Here is a 22025-nt window from a genome sequence, read left to right as displayed (position 1 = left end):
AATATAGATGTGTGTGTATGCACAGGTTAGTATAGAAACATGTATTTCCTAGCTCTGTCTTCTGAGACACCTATAACCAGTGACAACCCAGCAGCAATGCCCATACTCAGGACCCAGATCTTGGTTTCTAAACACAATATAAAGTACAGGGTACCTTGAAAAGTAGTTGATCACAAGGCTGGGGTAGGAAAAATACAGTCTGAGCTTAGAGCATCTCATAATGCTGGAAAATAAAAAAGTAGTCAAGGAAAGATGGAATCATGTCAAAAGGACACAGGACCCCATTTGTGGAGCTCCCAGTAGCCAAGCTAAAACCATCTGAGCAATACAATAAATAATGATAGACTTGGACCATAACCCATACAAAAAAATAGATACCCTAAGTTCATACTGATATAAATAGTTGAATAAATAATAGATAAATAGATAAATGAATAAAGCTCTCCCTTGAAGAAAAACACCAATTAGCAATTGTAGAAGGAATGAGGGAAACAGAAAATCACAATAATAAAACAACATAGTAATAGTTGCTGCAGGCAAGATCTGCCAAAATAAGTGAGCAAAAGTTTGAGGAGACAGAGGATGCATACGCGGTGCCAAAGATCTCTCCCCACTATATCAGTTAATTCCAAAGGGGCAAATAGTAACTTTATACTGGAGAAACCCAGGAGGCGCCACCTTGACCAAGTGAACAAGGCCACCACCAACAGCAATAAGCTACATCGAGGTCATCTGCTCCCTATTATGATACCCCAGGACGAGAACATCATCTCGGTGACGTTCTTACCAAAAATGTGTAACCTCAACCTATTCAGGAGAAAACATCAGGCAAGCCCTAACTGAGGACATTCTACAAAATCAGTGGCCAGCAGCCTTCAAATGTATCAAAGTCAAGAAAAGAAAAAGGGGAAACTGAGGCACTGTTCTAGACTGGAGGAGACCAAAGGGACATGATGTCTTTGTGCAACATGGTACCCCAGATTGGATCCTGGAATAGAAATAGGACCTAAGTGGGAAAACCAGTGAAATACAAATAAAGTCTGCATTTAGTTAATAATATATACCATTGTTAGTCTCTTAGGTTTGGTCACTGTGCTATGGTTCTTTAAGACTGGTAGAAGCTGGGTATATAGGCACTTTCTGTACTATTTTTGCAATTTTTCTCTAAGTCTAAAATTATTTCTAAATAAAAAGTGTTGTTGTTTTTTTTAAATCCCCACCACTGAGCCCACCCTCAGGTAACCCAATCACTAGACCAAATACATAAAGTGAGGGGTCCACACCTCACTTTTATATGGCCCCAGCTATCCTTAGTATAACCCTAGTCACTTATAAATTGTGCATGGCTTTGAAGCAGCTGATACCCCATGGATCTCTGCACCCCTCAGCCCACTTTGGTCAAGTTGCTCCCCCACCTTCCCTCTCCCCATCAGTGGTACCTCCAAACATGACCGGCCCTCTAATTTACACAGGAATACCCCATCTTGGGACCTCAGGCTTTCAGGGATCTAAGGAACAATGAATCCATAGAGATGGAGGTAGTGGTGCAAAGAATTTTAAAAAGGGATAGGAGGAAAGAGAGTAAATATTGCCACAACGATCTTGCTTAGAGGCAAACTTGATCAGGACAGCTCCGGGCTCTGCGCCTGGTTCTCTCACCTCTTAGCATAACACTCAAAAGCCAGGCGTGACACACAGCCCCGTGCAGCCTTGTTCCACCTGGGGACTTCTTGGCAAGGAAAGCCACATCACTGAGATGCAACACCCTCAGACCCTCCCTCTCACTTCTTGCCTCTAGGTTGAGCCTTCTCCCCCGGTGTCCACTTGAGCTTCCAATCCTGGAACTGACACTCCAATGAGCTGAGTGAAAACACCGGGATTCTTTTCTTCACCCTCTTAGCTAAAACTTGGAGCAACCAAAGGGAAGCGCAGCCTAATCGCTTCCAGGCTTCCCTCCTGGGGGTGGGGGGAGATGGTGACCACGGATCCTATTATCCTCGTGGATGGATGGAGCAGCGAAGCACATCATCGATGGAGCTGTCACACATCCTGTTGGCAAAAGCTTAAACATAACTTAATTTTACAAATAAAATTTTAATTCAAAACTGATAAGCCAAGAACCATTTCAGTCATTCTCAACTTCTCTTAAGATTTTGTTTTCATTTCCCCACCCATCCCATTAGCCCCTCAATTCTGGGAAGCAACTTTCTTCCCAGAATTCATTAAATCACTCGTTCACTTGCATTTTTCTTCTCATTTTACCCATCATCCGCTCTCTCCGACTTTAGGATTTTTGTGTTCCTTTCACTGCCCACTAAAATAACCTCTCAATGTTGTTGAGCATTATTGTTTCCAGAATTCACTAAATCATTCTTCCACTTTCACTACTTTCCTCTGTTTCCCCTTTGTCCTTCCACCCCAATGTCTCCAGGTATCAGTTTATTGGCTTTGGGCCTGTTTGCTCTTTAAATCTTTGGGGAACTGGAAAGAACTGCACATTTCCCTCTGCATGTTTGGTTAGCAGGCCACACTTGGCAGCTGCACAGACACTGCTGTGTCGCCTTTTCACAATTTGTTTATATGTCTATTTGCTCGTTCCTTGGTTTGCTTAAGAGCAGTCCGGGGCCAACGTACTTTAGAGCAGGGTCACGTGGTTGTCTTATCTTTCTTTCGTCCTGTTCCTAGTCCACTGGCCTCCCGCTGGAATGCAGCGACACTTTCAATCCACCTCCCTCCCCCACAGGCCCTGTCCCATCCACACCAACCTCCAACCTGTTGCAATTCTGTAAACCCTGTTTGAGATCCAGCTCCTTCTGGGATGATGCTATTTGATAGCCACCAAATCTCCCAAAGGTACCCAGTCAGCCCTTCTGTGTAAATTTGGCACTCTCCCACTGCCATGCCAATTTGAACATGGATTTTTTAGCTTTGAAAATGATCTTACAAACCTTCTGCCCTATTTGCTCTGTGTCTCCAGATACACAGTTACAGAGACAACAGTTACACTTGTCAGAGTGCTGTGCACAGAACAGGTAAGTGTCACCCACGCATTTGTGGCTCACTCTCAGGGCAGTGCGATAAGCCCCAGGCCCTGTGGCATGTGAGTGTCTGCCACTGAGTACAGGACTAGAAGTCAGAACAGAGACAAGGGCCCTAACTCCAGCTCCTGCTACTACCAGGCAAGTACATCTTCTGCTCTGAACATCACTTTCTTCATCTTTTCAAACCACCTATGCTCAGTTCACCAGCCTGTAACGAGAATCAGAGGAGAGCAAGCACGGTGGGAAAACATTGCTGAAGGGTCTACAACAATAAGATACAATCATTGCTGTTATACTATTGCTTTAAATAAGTGCCCTCATTTGTCAGATCCAGGTCCTGACCTCAGGTCCAGTTTGCAACCTGGCTGCCTCCTCTCACATCAGAGATGCCGGAAGGTGCCAAGGGAGGGGACTTGGCAAGAGTGGAGAAAGCGCCTACAACCACTGTCGAACTCTAGAAGCATTTCACATGATAGCAATTAGATATGTTCTAATTCCCTTGTCTATGTGTACAAGGCAGAGCTACCCAGGAGATGGACTGCAGCTCAGGCTCAAGGCACATTTTCAACAACGGGAATGGGTAGCTTGGACGATGGCTCCCCACAAGAAACACCCAGGCTGATTCTGCCATCCCAGAATGGTCTTCTGCAGAACCAGTGTTTACCAGGACTGTGGCCTCCTCAATGTACTCCATAAATATCATCTCATTTAATCCCACCACAACCCTGTGTGGGAGATACCATAAAGCCGCCTTTCACTGAGGACCAGAGAGGTTAAGCCACTTTCCCAAAACCACACAGCAGAGCCAGAACTTGATCCCATAGCTGCTTAACTAGAAATCCCCGGCCTCCACCACCACCTTGCAGTTCTTGTGGGAATGCAGGGGTGTATCTGCCCTAGGGGAGGCTGGTCCCTCCAGCCCTAAGCTTTGGGCTCCCTTTTCCATGTTGGGAGGTTTCATTGAACCACACTTTTCCCTTGATCGTAGCCTGTCGGGCTGTGCTGCAGACCTCTAGGAGCCCCGTCTGTCCACAGGAGCCCACCTGTGGGTGCCCGCTTCTCCCATCAGTGAGATCCAGGAATCCAGAAGATCATGGTGTCATCTCCCTTCCAAATTCCTGCCAAGATCTCCAGACATGGTAAGTCCTTGGAAGTAAATCAGCTCCAAGTTGCCCAGTTCCTTGGGTGTATCCCCTTCCCCTGGATTACATGGGTAATATTCTTCTACGTCAAATTCCCTTCCCTTCTTACAAACAAAACCTGGAAGACTGTCTCCCACTTCTCCACTGTCTGCTCTGTTCTTAGGAGAGTAGTAGGAGCCAAACGTGTTAGGAGCCTACTGCATGCCAAGCAAAGGGGTGGAAGCTTCTCGTGTTCCCACCCCACACCCCAGACCCTGCTCTGCCGAGGAAGAAAGTGAAATCCGGAGAAATTAGGTGACTTGCCCAGATGATGGCAGGGCCAGAATCCGGAGTCCAGGCTTCTGGGTCCGTCACCTCCACTTCCTAACGCATCCAGGAAAGCAGCAGGATCCCTCACCTTGGGCTCTGCCTTCCAGCCTCCAGCTCCACGAGCTGTTTCCCTGTCGCAGTCCGTTAGCAGAGTCCTCACGGAGAGCAAGGGGCACACTCAGCAGCGGCTGACACTCACAGTCCCCCATCTGACAGATGGGAAGGGGCTGCCCAGGCCCCACATGTGGAGCCGAGCGTCCTTTCTGTCTGCTGATAAGGGAAGAATGGAGGGGGTTTGGGACACCACACAGAGGAAATGCTGATTAATGAAAAACAAATGCAAACACTGTAAATAACATCCTCCTATATGAGGATGATGAAGATTAAGATCTAGAAGAGCCAGGCAGGATCAACTGGGACAGAAAGCTCCCCCTAGGGGCATCCAGAGTGGTGCAGGGACCCAGCCGCTAGGCAGGGGGAGGGCAGGCTCAGAAAAATGTGGAATTCCACCAAGGGGCCTCCGGAGTTTTATCCACTGGCCAGTTTCTCCCGAATAAGGATAATTTGCTCCATCACCTCTTAAGGGTGAGACATCAATATTATCCCTGAGCCCCTGGGTGAAATTCTTTTCTGAGACCGGGAGTTTGCTGGGGAAACTATTTTATTAAGGGTAAATATAACCCTGATTTCAGACAACTGTGGCTGAAGTCATTGGCGAGTACAATGCTCTTTGTAAGAACAAGAATCAGGGCCATATTTTATCTCTAGGTAGAAACTATTTTTAAGGTACTGCATAAATCACAGGCAAGGTCAACTCTACTAAACATTCCAGAATCCCCGGGGGACTCCCCCCTCTTAGGGCGTGCCCCAGCCTCTCTCGGGCTGCAGGGACCCATTGTTCCCACGCTTCCTGCATGCACTGTCCCCCCAGCACGTCGGGCCATGGCGGGAAGAGGCCCACGCCGCCCGGTGCACAGGTGGGACGGTGCCACGCAGTGCCCCCGGTCTGAAGGCCCCACTGTTTTTGTGCCCCAGGTGGGACCAGGCCCTCTCACAGGGTTGTGATGAGCACCCAGGAAAGCCCCGAGCACAAAACGTCTTGCACACCAAGGTCATTTAGGGTAATGCCCTCTTACCCCAAGCTCCCCTGACCACGTTGCAGAGGCTGTCACTGACAGCCCTTCATCCCTGAATATGTTTTGTATCATTCCCAAATCAATGAATGGATGCATGAAAAATAAATCACAAAGGAGTGAAGAATTCCCTATTTTTGCAGGTGAGGATAGTAAGAGTCAGAAAAATCTTATTATGCAGCCCCGTTTGAAAGAAGTTATCAAGTTGAACTTCCAGGGAAGCATGGTAAGAGAGGGGGATGGGCAGTTGGCATGAGCCCTTCTTGCTAGTCTGTTCATTCCGCCTTCTATGTGTGAGGATACAGATGTGATGGCTGGAGCTCCAGCAGCTATTGCAGACTCTGAGTTGAGCTTGAGGATGGATTTTGCATGCTAAAGATGGCAAAACAGAATGATAGAGGGTGTTAATGATCCCAGAAGATTGGGAAGGGGGGCTGTCCTCCTTCACTTAAAAAACCAGTTGTACCGACACTCACCTACAAGTCTGCAAAATAAGTATTTTGCTAAGTTTTGAAAACTGAGTGAAATACATGTCCCCAGCTGTCAATGGAGCCATCATTTTGCCCCTGGGCTGCCCACTTACTACTTATTTTACTTGAGTTGGGAGTGGAGAGAACTAACTGATTTCAGTGGTTACCATGTTTGATATGTTACTAGAAGCCAAGTACATTTCTAATTGAAACAAACTCTGTAATATGACTGCCTCTTGATTTCCTGCTCCCAATCTGCCTGCCCCTTCTCAACCTCTTTTGCCAGTTCCTCCTCCTCCCCTTTTCTAAAAACCGATTGCCAGAGGGCTCAGTGCTGGGCTGTCTTCCAATCCCAGGGCTCAAAATACCATCCACAAGCTAATGATAATCAAAGTCACATTAGTTGCTCAGACCTCTCTTGTCTCCAGCTGCCCAGCTGGCATCTCCAAATTAGCATTCAAAAAAGATCTCTTAATTCCCTCACCCCTTGTGAACCTGTTCCTCTCCAATCTCAGATTCTCCCTGGATTCCCTTCTTTCCCTGGAGGATGTCAGCCCACGTCCTTCCATCCCCTCTTTGGCCCCCACCTCCATCGACCCTGCTACCCTGCCTTTTTGTCCCGACATCTGCTCAGCCCTGGCAGACTGTCCAGCATGATGTCATCATGGGTCACTAGCAACAAAGCTGGCACCATGTCACTTTTCTGCTCAGACCATTCAACAGTGTTCTGTGGCCTTTAGAACAAAGACTCCCCATGGCCCCAGGGCTCTAGGATCTGCATCTGCCCATCTCCCTCCCTGTCGCACATTCACCACCACCCACATTCATTCACTGGCTCCTTCGCTGTTTCTGAAGCCTTATCCCAGACCCAGGGCCTTTGCATTCACCATCCCCTCCTCCCGAATGCCCTTCCAAGCACAGATATCGCCTGCCTGAGAAGATCCCCTCCACCTTCCACTCTCACCATTTCTCCCTGTCAATTACCTCCCCTCCTTTCCTTTGTAGTTTTTATCACCATCTGAAAGTCATCTTATAATTTCTTTGATTTCTGGTGTGTTATTTAGAATATATGCCTCACAAAAGCAGGAGTTCTGTGTGTCTCCATCCCCAGCTTCTAAACTATGCCTGATGGAGAGACACTTGTCAGTCTTGAATCAGCCAATTATGAATTAGAGAGCCATTGTTGTCAGGCTTGAATCAGCCAATCAGGAATTAGAGAGCTATTGTTATTAAGTTACCATTTTTGTTTATAGCGTGTATCTTTAGCCTCGATTCTGATCTTTGGCTTTTTCATTCAAATGGATAATAAGGTAGACTTATCCATTGACCTTTCCATTCCTGAGTTCTTATCTTTGATTTTTTAATGTCAATACATTTTCAATTGATAGTATAAGGCTTAGCATGCTTTCAGAGCTCTTATGTATAAAAAATGTTTCATTGTCTTAATACATCAAAGACAAACTGGGATGATAAATATGAATTCTCTGAAAACTTAGAAGTTGTCCCTTTTCTTCCTCAACTTACTGCTGCAAATGAGAAGGCCAACGTCATCCTGATTGGTCTTTTGTTCCTTTGTGGATAATGTACAGTCTCAGAGTGAACACTTTTAATACCTAATTGTTAATTACTGAAATTTTAAAATATTACTGGGCTATATCTCTATAGGGATTATTGGAGAAAATTTGCCTTAAATACCCTAATTTGTGTCAATTGGTACAAGTACATTTTTTCCCAACTCAGAAAGGTTTTCAAACATTTTATCTCTGACAGTTGGGTCTTCCATTTGTTTTTATTTCTTTCTTACAATAACCCTATTATTTGAAGGTAGATTCTCCTTTCACTAAGCTCTGTATCTATTACATTTCTTGTCCTTATATTTTTGCCCCCTTGTCCTTTTTCTATGAATTCTAGGTGTGCAATTCCAGTTTGCCCTCACACATTCCTGAGTTTTTCTGCTGGCTCAGGTCTTTCCCTTCCTGCTGCTGATAAAGACTTGTGCTCTGCTGTTTTGTGCATGTTTCTTTGAAGTCTTTTCCTTGGATCAATTGACATCCCTTTTCATCTGAGCTTGTGTCTCAGCCTATTGTTATTTCAACATCCTGATCTCTGCTAATATTCTCATAAATTCTTATAGCTCACTGAAAACTTGAAATACAGATCTCTAATTTACTTTTCATTTCCTCCTAAAAATACTTTTTCAAAAGTTTGTCTTAGACATAAGTCTCCTTCTATGGAAGGGAATACTTCCATTGGTTTTCTCGTGGTTTGGCTTTCTATATATTCGTCCTTGATAAAGGCCTGTTGACTGAGGACAGACAACACAATTTTATTCTGTTTTCTGTCCTCCTTGCTTCAAACACCCCTCAGAGAGCTGAAGACAAAGTCAGGCTCGCTCCCCTCTCCCAGCGCCAGGCACTCATTTGGCGTGCTTTGCCGGGCTGCGGACAGTCAGCGTCTCAGACACAGGAATAAGGGGAGGAGCTAAATTATCATCAGCCAGGTAAGTACACAGAAAACAAAACAGTGCCCCCCTCCCTCAGCCCTGCAACAGCAGCCACCTCGGGGACCACCCCTCTCAGGATTCAGAGTGACACTCCTGTCCCCTCTACCCCTTTAGCTCCCCCATATTGCAAATGGGCAGGGGGGAGGGAAAGCTGAGTACTGGATTTGGGCAAGACTAGAGGCAGATGCTGCACAATGGGGGCCTGGGGTGTGAGTGGCACTCTTTTGCACTCCTGGGGGGGTCCTCAATGGCTTCACTTAGACCTTGAGGGCGATGGTCAACAAGACCCCGTCTCACCTACTCTGGCCCAGGAGCCGTTCTGTTCCAGAGCACTAACAATGAAAATGTCATCGATTGTGCCTCTGGCTCTGTCTCATTGTTGCTAAAGATAATGGAAAGTCCCTCCAAGGCTAACAATCGTTTCTATTGCTCCTGTGAGTTTTTTGTGATTTGGGGGTTATTTTCAATATTTCCATGTGTATTTTAAGGAAAAGTTGGAAGAGAGATTACTGGGGGCTGAAAGAGTGTCAGGTGATAACTCTTCTTGCTCCTCTGAATCCCCCTTAACACAACGCCCAGAAGCCAACACTAGCAGGTTTTCCCTAAGAGATCATGGAAAGTGCACACAGGTTTTAAAGTTCTGACTGAGCCATTTGGGACCAGAAACTATGATGTGAAAGCAGACTGGAATTCGGATTGGGGTTTGGAATGGAATGGAGAGGAGGACAGCCAAGTGGTTGGAAACACGGGCACATCTAGAAGGGGAGGCAAGAGAGAGAACGCCATGTGTCAACCAGGTTCCCAAGGAAGAGGAGATCGTGACTGGGCCATCAGCTGTGGGACTCGGGAGCCCAGGGCTCCTTTGGAGGCTGAGTCAGAGCCGTCAGGGGTCCTGAGGTTTTCTGACTTCCTTCAGGGAGTGTGCAGGTAAAGGTGAGCTCAGGGACTGACCCACCTGCTGGATACACCTGACCTGTTCAGGGACAGGGCACCTGCAGCTCCCATCCTTAGCTGGACAGCAAGCCTCGTTCCAACTGCTGCCTTGAGATTTCATGCAAGGCTCTTCCTGCTTCTACCTGGAGGCTTTCAGACTGAGGTGACGTGGCCGAAGCAGGGCTTCTAGATGCTCCCACCATCCCCCATCCCTTGACTAGCCTCCCCAAGGGCCAGCAAACGAGAGCCCAGGGCAGCCTGTGGCCAACCAAGGGTTGCTCAAGACACCTAACACCCCCGTAGGAGCACGGCCCAGGGAGGCAGCGTCAGGAAAGGGCTGGAACAGGTGTCCCCATCTCCCTCGCTTGGGTCATTAAGGAAAAGAAATCAGGGGCTGCCAGGAGGAACAGATGAGCCAGAACTGCAGGCCCCACCCAGCGCGCTCACCCCTGCTCTGCTCTCCTCCTTCTTCCCTGGAGAACAGACCCCCTTGGCAGAAAAAATGCCACACGTTCTATTCCTGGAAGGTGCAAGGAAATCTGCTGCAGGCAGAGGGCAGCCAGCCTTTCAAGACAGGCTCTGGGCTATGTCCCTTCGTAACAGGGTCCATGGGAGCCGGGAGATTTCCCAAGCCCACCCCAGCCCCCTCCTCCTGTAGCGGTCAGGAGGGAGACAGCATCTGTGTGTGATCTCAAGAAAGAGGAATATCACAGGCACTTCCAGCTTTAAGTACAAGTGCTCTAGCACATTCCACAGACGCATCCAAGGGAGGGTAAGGGTCGTGCCTAAAGCAGCAGAAGGGACTTACTTCTGGGAGTTCTGAAAATCCCCAGCTCAGATGTGGGGCCTAGTAAAGTGATGGTAACTCTTCCCAGGGGGAAGCTATGGGGGCTGGGGCTCTCAGCCTGCAAACACACACCTTCCCTGCTTTCCTCGCCACTCTGCCAATGGTATATAGGGACATTCATCCATATTATGTCACATCAACTCTCAGTTAGACTCAGTGTAAAATGCTGAAGAAACCCCAAGACATACACTGAAAGCCGTATTAAAAGGAAGGCAAAAACCTCTCGTCTTATTTTTTAAAAATCACTAAATATCCCACCCTTCAAAAATATATTTTGTTTTGGAGAGAAATGGGGGGAAAGAAGCATGAAGTACAAATAGAGCAAATAAACATATTTTGTTAGTAGAGACAGAGAGGATTAGATAATGTCCCTGATATTAATACTATGAAAAAATTTAATTTAATGTTAAGTAAGCCACTAAACAGAGTATATGTGAGGGCGTAACCCCAAGAAAATGACTTTGTAAATTAGCTAGAAAGCAAAGCAGCCGTGGTTGGGAGGGGCTCACATGTTGCTCCTCCAGCCTCAGCCCCCCAATCCTCCAGCTTCCTGGGCAAAGTGTTATTCTATTTTTCTCTCTAATGCAAACACTCCGACTGCATCCCCACCTGCTTGTGAGTTTGGACTGTCTCCCCATTGCCCGGATGATGGGGTCCAAACACCCTATTCTTGTGCTCAGGGGTCTCCGGGATCTAGCTCCACCATCTTATCCACCAGGCTCTGCTGAGCCCTCAGCAGGGGGACCTGCACCACGAGCCCCCGCTCAGTGCTAGCTCACCCCGTGCTGTGCTCAGGCTCCCCTCTGCAGCTGTAAGTCCCACCTGGTCTTCAAGAACTCCAGGGAGGGGGCCCAAGCCCCAGCCGGGGGTCTCCACCATCGCTGGTTTCTTGCCCCATTTCCTACCGTCCATCCTGGCAGGTCCTACATCTCTGGCGGTTCTTGAGCCGACCCACCCTCCATGGGCAGCAACACGGGCTTCGTCTTTGCTGACCCTTCCCACCTTGCACAATTCCAGGCACTCAGAGGCTCGACAGTTTCGAGGGTGACTAAATGCACTCATGATTGGCAAATTCTCCAACTGTGCAGTCCGGCCCCATGAATTTCTCCATGTGCAGGGAAAGCGCTTCCACATTTTGGTAATAAGGAGAGAAAAGAAAGAAGGAAAGAGTAGGGATAGAAGTGGAAAAAGTGGGGAATGGAAATGCAGGCCTGAGAGAAATAGGTAGATATTGATCTTGTCGCTTTCAGAATCCTGTAAATTTTGAGGTAACAGCTTCCTGAAAGGGTCAACAATAAACTCTTTCTTTTAAGAGCAGCACATCCTACAAAATTAATTTGAGCACAAACCTCCACCTGGCTGTGAGCTTTATACATGTAGTTAGACAGCAGTGCATTACTCTGAACTCTTACCTACTCAGAAAAAAAAAAAAAAAATTATTATTAAGCCCAAGAAAGGAAAACACTGACTGTCTTTGGAGGCCTAAGGACAGAGTGTCCGTCTTGCCCGGCTGTAAAGGCCGTCTCTGCTGGGATTATGCCCAAAAGAGGGCGAAGGAAGGGAGCAGACAAGATGGGGCAAGGTTGGGGATGCAGGGGTCCCCGTGGGACTCCCAAACCCTCGGCACAAGGAGCAAATCACATGAGGTGCCTGATGTACAGGGACCCCCAAAACCACCAAGAGTTGGGGTACCCCCATCCTAGGGCAGCACAGCAGAGATTCCCCGATGTGGGGGTGGGGGGTTTCATCTGTCAAGTCTGAAGAGTTGGGATTTGGGCCAATGACATCGGCATCCTCGAGGGGCAGTGGGGTATCGGCTCTCACTGATTCTTCCCGGCTTAGAACCGCAGCTGGACGGAGCGGGCGTGCTGTGTTTTTTGGGTGAAACTGAACTGAGTTGAGTTGAAATGACAGGTGGCGTGTGGAGCAGGGCACGGCCATGGAGACCACACAGATGCTTCTCTGGATAATCAGGTGTCCCCCAGCCCCATGTTTTCTGGTTCCTTCCAGGAAATTCTGCCTGCCAGAGACCAGGGACTCTGCAGGGACGGCCCTTGGAAGTGGGGTGACAACATCCCAGAGACCTTCAGGTGCCCCGAGTCAAATCGTTCCTGCGGGCAGAGGCCTGACGTTCATAAACGCAGGGGCAGGACCCTCGGCTTTGTCTGTTTGGGCCTCACAAGAACATTTGAAGGATGATAAAAAGGGGAGGGGAGGGACCCTTTAACAATGTAGAAAGTGGAGTTTCTGTTTACTTTAAAGATAGAGAAGACAGCTTGCCAATAAAACACTGCTTTCCATTTCCCTCTAGAGTTCTGTTATTAAAAATAATCTGCGATGAACTCCCGGCACCTCTCTCACAAGGCCTTCCAAGAGCTTTAAAAATAATAATAAAGCATGCTCAAGGAGAACAGGATGCATTCCAGCAGGACAGCTGGATCCAATTGCCTGGTGCTTGGGTGGGGGGGGAGGGCAGGAAGGAAGCTGGCATCTTCATAAATTAAGCACACTGAGGACAAAATTAGTCAATGTAAGTGAAGAAATGTTGTTCCTCAGCTATTCAGATACACCCACAAACACCGTCTAAACACAAGTCAGTGCCCATCCACACTCACATACACACACAGCTTCACAGACACACAGAGCCTTGCACACAATCACAGACCAACCCACGAGACACACACAAAAACACAAATCTTTGCACACATGGGCACAACATGAAAACATCTTGTGAACACCACAGGAAACAAAGTCACTGCCCTCTCCAAGGGGAGCTGCGTTGGCTTAAGTTAGTAGGGCTTTGTGGGTGGCATGGTGGGGGGGAGAGGGTCTCAAGAAAATCTCTTTCTGGGCAGATGAGTCCTTTGTATAATCCTCTGGCATGAAACGGTGAAATTAAAGCTCAGAGAGCTCATTGAGCATCAGATGTAATGTGTCTTGTGCATTTATTTCCTCCTCCCTTTCCTTCCCAGCTCTGAAGAATGCTCAGTTTGAACTCTACAGAAAAGGATCTCAGGGTCAAGTGGAGGGCACACCCTGATCCTTTCCCTGAAAAGCTTCCCATTGAAATACCCAAAGTGAGCCCTGGCAGGTGGAGAAATGAGACATTGTTCCATAACCTCCAGTGCCCCTCATTTTACAGTACTTTTACAAAACTCTTGATTTAAAAGTGTGAACCTCACAATGGTGGGAAACCAAGCATGTTTTGTAGACAGATACACGGTGTGTGTTTGTTGGATTTCTGCCCCACACCTCTTCTTCTGGCAATGGCCCTACTCCTTGAGGAAGGCTCCTCACCTCCCATGAGGCTCCAATGTGGTCCCCTCCTGGCCAGAGTGGGGGCATGGCCTGGGACCCCGTTCCTCTCAGCCAAGGCATCCACAATGGAGTGAGCCCCTTTGCCCTCACCCAGCCCATGGGGTCCTGTCTTGAGGTTTGAGGTTGGGATGCTGCAAGATGGAAGATCTCTCTTTCCTCTAGATCACCTGACTCAGGTAATGGAAGCCGGGAGCCATCTGTGGCCATGCTCTCCCCTTCTCTTTGGGGGTCCACTCAGCACAACAGTGAAGTGGGAAGAAACGGGGGGAAGGAGGTGATGACTTTGCTTGAGTCCTTGGAGGCTTTGAGGCCAGTTAACCTGAGTTGAGTGCTGAATACAGATAAGGTCCTTCTAAAGGAAACCACATCTCATACGGACATTAAAATGTCTCAGATAACGACAGCTACGTGCGCTGGAGGTGAAATCAGGGATTTCCAGGCATTGGAGAAATTCTTTTGACAGAAGAAACAAATGTGATGAAGGCAGCAAGGGCAGATTAGCAAAGTAGGGCCGTCTCCCGGGAGCCCTGAAAATGAGACTCATTGCTGTGCTCCGGAAGAGTGACCTTCAGTCACATCAGTGCTCAGCACAGTCCGTCCATCTGCAAGGAGGCCCTGACAGCCGGGCTGCCGTGTGGCTTCCGGGCCTGCAGGGATGGCCGGGGTGACCCCTCTGGGAGACCCAAGGCCCGGGACAGGCAGGTGAGGAGAAACCACCCACCCAGCCTGTCTGGGCATTTTCACTCTTCTTCCTTTAGAATATGATACCTAATAAGAGTCACATTCTAAAAGATTTTTTTATAACTCTATAGCAATACATCAGTACCAGCAATTGATATATCTATCCTGAAATGCAGGATGAGTATGAAGATTTCTTTATGTTTGAATACTTAAATTCAAAGTAAATCAAAACCAATTTTTCTAGCATTATATAATTTTATTAATACAGTGGATTCCTTTCCTCAAATCAACTATCATTATGCTTCATATGAAGACGGAAAAAGCAAGTGTGAGCGGTATTAATTTTCTTTGGGAATATTGGCTGGATGCTAGAAAAGCAACATGAGATCTTTCCAATCTATCTAGAAAAACCCAATGGACTAGTGTTCTAGTTTGCTAGTGCTGCCAGAATGCAAAACACCAGAGATGGATTGGCTTTTATAGAAAGGGGTTTATTTGATTATGCAATTACAGTCTTAAGGCCATAAAGTGTCCAAGGTAACATATCAGCAACCGGGTACCTTCACTGGAGGATGGCCAATGGTGTCTAGAAAACCTCTGTTAGCTGGGAAGGCACGTGGCTGGCGTCTGCTCCAAAGTTCTGGGTTCAAAATGGCTTTCTCCCAGGACATTCCTCTCTAGGCTGCAGTTCCTCAAAAATGTCACTCTTAGTTGCACTTGGGATATTTGTCCTCTCTCAGCTTCTCTGGAGCAAGAGTCTGCTTTCAATGGCCATCTTCAAACTGTCTCTCATCTGCAGCTCCTGTGCTTTCTTCCAAGTGTCCCTCTTGGTTGTAGCTCCTCTTCAAAATGTCACTCACAGCCGCACTGCGCTCCCTCTGCCCGTCAGCTCATTTATAGGGCTCCAATGATCAAGGCTCACCCTGAATGGGTGGGGCCACACCTCCATGGAAATATCTCATCAGAGTTATCACCCACAATTGGGTGAGGTGCATTTCCATGCAAACAACCTAATCCAAACGTTCCAACGTAATCCCCACTAATATGTCTGCCCCACAAGATTACATCAAAGAATATGGCTTTTTCTGGGGGACATAATTACAAACAACCAGCACAACTAGAATCAATTTTCTTCCAAATACTAGAGACCAGATCTAGAAAGGCAATGCCTGCCTTCACACACGGTGGCAGGCGGGATTCTGAGACAGTCCCCAAGATCCCCACCCCTGCCATACACACCCTGTACAGTCCCCTACCTTTGAGAACCTGGAATATAATGGGATTTCATTCCTGTGATTGCATTATTTTACATGGCCGAAGAAGTTTTGCAGATTTAATTAAGGTCCCTAACCAGTTGACCTTGAGTTCATCAAAAGGGTCATGCTCCTGGGTGGGTCTGACCTCATCAGGTGAGCCCTTAAGTGAGACCTGGCCCTTCCTGTAGAATGGACTGAAAGTGTGAGAGGGCCTGTGGCAAGTGGCCTTGAAATGCTGAACGTGGCACCAGCCAATAGCCAGCAAGAGAAGAGGGACCTCAGTCCTAGAACTGCAAGGAACTGAATTGTGCCAACCACCACACGAGCTTGAAAGAGGACACTGAGCTCCAGAAAGGAATGCTGCCTTGTGGACACCTTGATTTCAGCTTTGTGAAATCCTGAGCAGAAAACCCAGCTACGCTGTGCCTGGATTTCTAACCTAAGGAAACTGTGAGGTATGTCTTCTGCTGCTAAGTTTGTGATAAATTGTTGCAGGTAATTTGTTATGCAGTGATGAAAATTACACACATGTCCACACAGCCCCTCTTCCCTCGTATCACTCCTCCATCTTAGTCTATTCCTCAAATAGCTCTTTCTTAACTTTCATGTTCCAAGAACCAAGACTCTCTCAAGAGTCATCAGTGAGATCTTTCCTTCATTTTTTATCCCTATTTTTATCAAAGCTTAAAGTTCCTACAAGGACACAAATGCACACACACATACAATCCCTGTGCAGGCTGCCCTGGAGAAACTAAAAACTAATCAGATGTGGCAGAACCTGCCACTGAGGACCTCCCACAGCTGGAAGAGAAAGCATGCCCATAAAGGATTCTAACACAGTCTGGTGAGAGGGGTTCAGAGACAGCGACAGGCCACAAATCACAAATTCAAGATGGGACTTGAAGATGGGGGGGGTCTGTCTGGTGGAGAGAACATGCAAGAACATTCCAGTGGCAGGAGTTGAAGGGCCGTTTGCAACTGGATGGTGCTGGGTCCTTGAATTCCACATTTGGAGCTTGAGTGCCATTCGGAGGTAAAGCAAAGTCAGTGAAGGGTTTGAATCTGGAGAGGGACCTCTCAGGGGTTTCTTTCATCAAGGACATTCTGATGGCAATGTGGAATATAGACTGAATTGAGTGAGGGACACATATGAAGAGCCAGTTGCGATTGTCCATGTAAGACGTTCCAAGGGTGTGGGTCAAAGCAGCTGGGGGAAGGGGGACAGGATCGGGGCTGCCCTCAGGCTGGCAGAATGAGGACAAGAAGTCAAAAGCTCTCTGAAGACAGTGCCATTAGCAGAAATGAAAAGACAGAGAGGGTCTCAATATCTCCAAGAAATTTGTTCTAAAGAGAAAAGGAACACCCCTGTTCTGGTGGGAACATTCCACCAGCCTAGAGGGTGGGCTGTGCTTCTCCACTGTCATCTTCATATCTCAGCTAAGGAACAATTAAACCTGAAGTGAAGGAAAAGAGTGCTTCGGGTTTTCAGAATGCCATGTATGAGCGACTCTAATATACGTATGTGGGTTTGGAGAATTCAAAATCCACTGTGGTTTTAACATTTCTTCAAATATCACACTGGATTGTTCTGCTTTTGGCAGGACCATGCCTTTTGCTTATAGCAAACCCCTTGCTAACTTTCCCCATGTTTCCTGCTTGGATTTCAATCCCTGGGAGTTCTTCAGTTACACGCTGACTGACACACCAATTTCCCTGGAACCCATTGTCACTAAGCAGTGACTATGTCCTCATATTGTGATCAAACTATTTCCTGTTGGAAAGGAGGTGGCCCAATAGAACCATAGTCAAGGTACCCATTATGCAAGTTCTTTACAATAATCCTGCTTCCAGAGATTTCTTACTGTTGGAAGACATGGGTGAAAAGGTAAAAACCAAAGGAGAGGCTGAGGGGCTATGAGAAGGCTACTGAGATGCAACAAGGATGACCGGCAAACCTGGGGACAGATTAGCCACATGTGAGCAGCACATGCCTCGCTCCTCCAGGCCCCTCTGCTTGTCACCCAAGAGCTGACTAGTTTCCAGAGCCCAGCTCGCAGTAACCATTTGGGAAGCTCTCAGGGCCAGCAGACAGAATCCTACAGCTCACGGGCATGTTGGGGAGAAGAGAAGGTGGTCTCTGGAGCATGGAGCCCTGAGGAGACCAGGGTTAGGGATGGGAAAGTTGTTCTGGGGCACACCCAGTGGGAGGAGACCCAAGAAAGGCCCGAGATTAAACTCTGCCCTTGAAGAAGCCTTGATGTGGGGTCCTAGAGGGGACGCCACATGTTCTAAGCGGTCTCAGTCCTGCTTCCCTGTTGCAGAGTGGTTCAACCAAAGGATCCCTGGGCTGGATCGCAGCTTCTCCATTCTGTGCAGTGCAACCCTGACAGATGTGGACCTTTGGTTGCACTGGATGTTAACCCAGAAGAACATGGACTTCAGTATGAGGGGGTCCTTTATTCATTCTGTTCAGGAAACTTGGTACTGGTAGTCCAGGAAGTTAATCAGACAGGGCTTCCATTGTAACCTTGACCAGTAACAGAGATTCTGATAACACTGTCATGTATGTTAATGTCCCAGATGTTTTAGTTTTTAGGATGCCAAAGCAAACTCCATGCAATGGGTTGGCTGAAACAATGGGAATTTATTGGTTCCTGGTTTGGAGGCCAGAAGTGCAAAATCAAGGCATCATCAAGGTGATGACTGTGGCATTCTAGGGCTGCTGCTGGTTTATCTGTCACATGGCCATGCACATACATGACAGCCTCTCCTGGCTTCTCTCTCTGACTTTCACTCTTCTTATAAAGACTCCAGTAATCTGGATTAAAGCCCAATGTGGTTTGGTGGGGCCAAACCCAAACTGAAGTAACATCTTGAAGTGATCTTATTTACAAAGGGTCCACACCCACAGGAATGCATTAAGTTTAAGAACATGTTTTTTGGGGGGGTACCTGGCCCCAAGCCACAACATAGGTCAAAGTTCATGAGAGATTTTATTATATTATTGAAACTAATTTTCATTTTACTGAATATTGTGTAAGATACATATGCTATTAAGAAGTGTATTTTCCTAGACATGAATTCATTCAGTCAATGCTTGATTCCCACACATGCTCTGGGAGCCGAGGTCACTGAAGAGATAAATGACAAGGTCCCAACTGCTAGAAGATGTTTTCTGTGTTAGAGACAAGGGAAGCTCCAAGCACCCAGGAAGTCAGGGAAGTCTTCATGTAGGAAGGGACGTTGAACAGGGGTCTAAAGGATAGGTGGATATCCGTTAGGCAGAGAAGGAGAGGAAGGCAGTTCAGAGAGAGGATATGACTCAAACAAAGGCCAAGATCTTGAAAAATTAAACTAAGGAATGAACAATACAAATAGAGAAAGGGAAATAGCATAATGCTCATTAAAGGGAGTGGAATTCAAAGACCTTCCATAAGGGGGTTAAGGAGTGGGAGGCGTTGAGGATGGCTCTAAAGTTGACGAGAACAAGTTGCAGGTGGAGCCACTGGTTGAGACTGGGGATGGACGGCAGGAGCAGATCTCAGGGGAGGAAATGATTTCAGCTTTGCTCGAGTCTGCCAGCCATCCCAAGGCCAGTCTCCGTTAGACGGCCAGCTGTGTTTGTGTGGAGATTAGGGAGCAGCTGGACCCTGGGACACAAAGTCCTTGGTGAAATGTGGAATCTGGGTTACTCAGAAAGAACACCTGAGAATTTAGCAGAGAACAGAACCCTGGGGAACAGATATTTTCTACACAGCTTGTAGAATAAAAATACGCACGAGGTATGTGCAGAGGTGTATGTGCAGAGAAGATCTGGTTGAAGACACGAATGAAGAACAAACATTCTGAGATCCAGAAAGAGTGTGAAACATGCACTACAAATCCCCACAGTCAACAGCTGTGGACACTTTCTTAATGTCTCATCCATTGTCCCCATTTTGTAGATGAGAAAAGTGAGTCTCAGAGAGGTCAAGAGGCTAATCACAAAATCACCCAAAGATTACGTGGCTGAGCTCCGACTCCAGCTTACCCCAAAGCCTGCATTCTTTCCACGACTCCAGGAGGTCCTGGGATCATCACAGAAGGTGGAAAGTTCATGCCTCCAGATTCTGGAAAGAGAACAGGTGAGAGACAGACTGAAAATCTCCCATTCGCTTTGATGATCAGGTTGTCATTTCCCGGCAGCGTGTGAGCGTTTCCAGCGGAGTTTGGGAAGTAAGCGCCCGACTGCAAGGGTGACACAGGCCCCCAACGAGCTGCAGCAAAGACACTTTTGCTCTTTCCCTTTCTAGCTGCTCATGCCTGCTCATAAAGTATGGGAAAGGAGTCCAAGAGGGGAAAGTTGGGGACTTGGGAAAGCAAGGGGTTAAAAGAGGGAACAAAGCGTCTAAGAGAAAGGAGGTGAAGGTGTTGGCATAGAGATCCAGGAAGAAGGAATTGTCCTGGGGCTAGAGAGAGGCCTGTTGCTTCAGAGACACGAGACCAGCAGAGAAGGGCATGTGTGAGTTTGGGGCTCAGAAGGTGAAGGAATCCTTATCCAGCATAAAGTAGAAAGTGAGATCTGATGCTGAGATGGGCGTGTGGAGAAAGTGGTTGCCGGTGGAATAGTCTTTCTGTGAGAAAGCAGGACAGGCTTACCCATGTGCAGGAGGAATTTAAAGATGCAGAACCCATCAGTGTGGTTCTTCTGTCTCTGTGCCAGTTTGAGTGTATTGTGTCCCCCAAATGCCATTATCCTTGTGGTCTTGTGTGGGGCAGACGTTTGGTGCTGGTTAGATTTGCTTGGAGTGTGCCCCACCCAGCTGTGGGTGATAATTTTGATGAGATGTTCCCATGGAGGCATGGCCCCGCCCATTCAGGGTGGGCCTTGATCGGTGGAGCTATATAAATGAGCTGACTCAGGGGGAGAAAACAGAGTGCAGCTGGGAGTGATGTTTTGAAGAGGAGCAAGCTTGCTAGAGAGGAGCGTCCTGGGAGAAAGCCATTTTGAGGCCGGAGCTTTGGAGCAAACGCCAGCTGCCCTCCCAGCTAACAGAGGTTTTCCGGACGCCATTGGCCATCCTCCGGTGAAGGTACCCAATTGCTGAGGTGATACCTTGGATGCTTTGTGGCCTTAAGACTGTAACTGTGTAGTGAAAAAAAAACCCGTTTTATAAAAGCCTATCCATCTCTGGTGTTTTGCATTCTGCGGCATTAGCAAACTAGGACAGTCCCCATGACATGCCCTTAGCTGCAGGTGAGGGAGACGGAGAATGCAGATGGTCTACTGATTCCCAGTTGGGCATTCACAGAAGGATCTGAGGGGGCTGGTGCATGGCCCTGAAAAGACATTTTCGGGAAGAGAGGGGTGTTGCAATGTGTGTTGTAATGGGATGTGGCAAGACCTCTATACTACCAGGCATCCAGTTGTTCAATTTTGAATAATGTCGAGATAGCTCCCCTTCAAACTTCATTTAAAGGTTTCCTAATCGCATACCCCCAATACTTTCAACACAGAGTAGATAAATGCTAAGTAGACAAATTCCCAGTTAACCTCAGCAGATAGAAGGGAAACAAAGCTGTAGGGTCATCCAAGATGCATGGGGGGAATGCGAGATGTCCCCATACTCTGGCCAGCTCTCAGGACCCATGCGCCTCATGGCCCCAGGGCGGCTGGAAACTCAGGAGAACAGATGCTCTTCTGTTTTTCCAGAATTGGGAAGTTCATCCTTTGGGGCTCAGCTTCCTCGGAAACAGTCCTCTTCCACATTCTTCTTCTGGCAGGAATCTTTGTTCCTTTATCTGTAAAATAGGGCACCAGAACCCGGGACCTTGAGGGGCTTGACCCCTCCAGAATTCTTGCAGCTCATGACCCTTCCTTCTCATTGATCTCTGCAGCCATCTCTTCTGCATCTTCTGCATCCTAAGACATCTGCTATTTAGAGAGGGAGGAATTAATTCCTAACTGAAAATTAAATGTTTTAAGGGGGAACGTAGGTGAACACTCAGGAAAAGTGTGTCACACCCCAGGGTGCCATGGGGAACTCTGGGCCCCTTTCCAGCTTCCAGCATGTCCACCATCCCTGGGGAGGGGATAGGATCTAACATCAGGGTTAAGAAAGCAAGAATGAAACATGCCACATGATGGCCATCTTCTCATAGTCTTGCACCTCTTCATCATGGTGTTAATAGTTCATTTGGTCTAATATATCACCAAAAAAAGTGTCAAAATGTGCCACTTTGAAAAAACAATCTTGCACCTGCTTCCTCCTCATTTCCCTGCTCCAACACTGTGAGCTCAGCTTCTGCTCCAAGGGGTACCTGGTCAGCCGAGAGCACACACAGACAGTGTCAGGAAGAGAAGACATTCTCCACCCAAGCCCACCTCCCAGGGGCCTGAGTGACAGATAAAA

This window comes from Choloepus didactylus, chromosome 1, assembly GCF_015220235.1.
Source record: "Choloepus didactylus isolate mChoDid1 chromosome 1, mChoDid1.pri, whole genome shotgun sequence".
Taxonomy (NCBI): Eukaryota; Metazoa; Chordata; class Mammalia; order Pilosa; family Megalonychidae; genus Choloepus; species Choloepus didactylus.
This window is presented reverse-complemented; position numbering follows the sequence as displayed.